The sequence below is a fragment of the Mastomys coucha genome, unplaced genomic scaffold (genome assembly GCF_008632895.1).
Source record: "Mastomys coucha isolate ucsf_1 unplaced genomic scaffold, UCSF_Mcou_1 pScaffold22, whole genome shotgun sequence".
Taxonomy (NCBI): domain Eukaryota; kingdom Metazoa; phylum Chordata; class Mammalia; order Rodentia; family Muridae; genus Mastomys; species Mastomys coucha.
The window spans coordinates 232,338,769-232,341,558 of NW_022196905.1; the positions used below are offsets into that span (position 1 = coordinate 232,338,769).

At 44.0% G+C, this 2,790-nt stretch overlaps 1 protein-coding gene across 3 annotated transcripts in view; it reads right to left on the reverse strand.

The window, feature by feature from the left end:
* Amfr (autocrine motility factor receptor) overlaps positions 1-2,790 on the reverse strand; it is a 40,055-nt gene that overhangs the window by 36,315 nt on the left and 950 nt on the right. The gene's annotated exons all lie outside the window — the stretch shown is intronic.

Here is a 2,790-nt window from a genome sequence, read left to right on the forward strand (position 1 = left end):
AAGGGAAACAAGAATGTGATTCAATTCTATTTAATTAAAATATGTTTTTAAATGTTAACAAATTCAGAGCAATTGAAATCATGTAACTTTTCTCATCATAATGCAATAAAAGTTTTTAAAAAAAAAAAGAAAGAAAATGTAAATATTGAGCCAAGCATGGCGGCCCAGGCCTACAAATCTATCACTGGGGAGGCAGAGGTCCATACACTAGGGCTGACAGCAGGCAGCACACCACTCTGTCCTAAGCAGTCAGACTGGGTCTCCAAAACCAGAGAAGAAAAAGAAACTCAACAAAACAAGCTTCAGCTGCTCAAAGGAACCTAAGGGGAGCATTGGTCCTTTCAAGTAAACCCCAAATCAGATGCCTCCAGGTACCTACACCCCTGCAGAGTTGACACATTAGCCCCAGACTTCATGCCCCAGAAGTATGGAACAAACTGAGTCTCCAAGAACCCTAACCCAAAGGTCTGCTGCAGCAAGCCTGATCTGAACAGCCACTCCCCTTCACTTGGACAACAGAGAAGAGCTGTTTTAAAACATTATCTGTGCTATACACACTACTAACTTCTCACACAGGAAGAATCCAACTGAGCTAAAAGGGTTCACAAGACCACTGTACCAGAGCAGAGAAATGGAGCACTCATCTCCATCACTGAAGATGGCACAAACAGGCATCCAGTGGATCCGCAGGAGGTGCATCAGCATCAGCCCAGGAAGGGTGCACGCCTGACATGTCAAGGGAACTTGAGATAAAGTTCAGAGCAGCATCCAGCTCAGGGAGAGAACACAAAGCATGTGCAGGCGTGAAACAAAGAATACGTTCACATCTACACATGCGAAGCCATAGAAATGACCTGGTAAAGGACCTAGACACTGGCTGTTTCCTAGGCTCCCATTTAAGGCCAGCACCAAGAACAAGAAGCTGAATGGGAAGCAGGTGGCAGGGAGGGAGCAGATTTCCTTTCACTGTCTATCATTTTGTTTACTTTGACCTTTGAAATAGGAACCTGTAAGATCTATCTTTTAAAGTTTTAAGTTTAGAACTAACCTAACCAGTTCTGAAATTCCACCTACTTTTCTCACCACATGTGGCAGAGGAGTGTCAAACCAAAGATGGCTGTCATAAGCCACAAGTTAGCAGGAGCACCACACGGGGAGCAATGGAGCCTCAAAGGCTTTCTCCCCCGTCTCTCAGCAGGGCCACCTCCTCTTGCCTCTGGTCTCCTTCCACCCTCTCAACTCCCTTCTAAGTCAGACAAGCAGTAGTCAGTCCTTCCCCTCACAGCAGCACTCCTTTCTCCTACCTTGAAACCCCACAGCACTTGTGTTCTTGTCACCTATGGTAAGTAGCCTCATTTACATATGAATCATTTGAGGGTAAGGGGAAAGTGCTGTTGGTGGCTGTGTCTTCCGGAGTGCTGCAGACAGCACCTTGGAAGGTTCTGATGTGCCTGGGCTAATACCAAACCTCCTGAGATACTACTGTATGTTCTACAAAGACAAGTTCTAGAGTCTAACAAATGAAACAATAACGAGTAAGATTTGGGACTGGCAACTGACAAAGGACAGGTTCTTGCCTATCTTGCTTGGTGTTGTCAGATAATATTTTGGGTTTTTTTTTGGGGGGGTGTTAATGTCTAAGGCCTATGAGTGGGGCTCAAGAAGCACCCATTTTGACAAAGGCCCCCCACACTGTCTGTCACTCAGTTTTACCTGCCAGGCACAAGGAAGGTTTTGAAGGAGTGCAAAGCATAGCTGTTGAAGCACAAAGTAAGTACTAAACGATCAACAAAGTTCACAGCACACACAAGATAGATCTGGGCAGACCCCACGCATGCCAAAACTCCAGAGGAAATGCAAGAAAACCGAACAAAGCTCAACTGAGAAATAAGGATTCAAAGGAGGGGAAGAAATGATCAATTTGTATGAGGTAAAACTGTTCAAAGAAAAAGAACATTTCTTAAAAACGACAATTCTCAGAAAAACCAAAAGCCCTTAGATTAATGTTTTATGGAGAGGTCTTAACCTTGGAATTTGAACACGGGTTTTGCAAGAAAACGGAAAAAAAAAAAAACATTAAACAATACCACTGGCTGTTTTCTATTAATTCAATAATGGTTCCTGCTATCTAAGGCTTAAAACAAGGTATCAAAGACTACATACACTATAGTCTCCACCCTTGTCAAAAGCACTCCCAACATAATAATTCTACGTTGTTTACCTTAAAGATGAACAGTTCATCTTTTCACAGTAGAGAAAGGGGGAACCTCACCCTTCCCGGCCTTATTTAAAACTGTGTACCAAAGGACCAGGAGGCCTAATCTACAGCCCACGAAGTTCACAAATCCCACTGCTTCCTGATGAAGCACAGTGGGAGTAATTACAACAAATGAGTTGCATATAGTTCTACAAACTTAGAACATTAACCCCTCAGTCATTTTCAGCCTCCTCTCTAGGCGCCGTGTGAGGAGATAAGATCCCACCAAGCCATAGGAAATCCAAGTGACAATTTCTAAATCCTGGAGCAACTTTTCATATTTCTGAGGGTTTGTAGAAGAGGCGCTCCAGTGCAAGGTGAGAGCAAAATTTTCTCAGATCTGCCCAGCCTGAAATGATGTAATAAACGAAGCCAGTACTTGGGCCATGTGAAACGTTGCTTATCTCGCACCGGCAGACAAACTAGAACCCTTGTTTTAAAATGGATCGCTAAACGGAGAAACCGAGTTCAAAGGAAGCGCTGCCACACCAAGCAGAAGGTTTTGCTGCCTTCTGTCAAAGGGACAGGCGAGC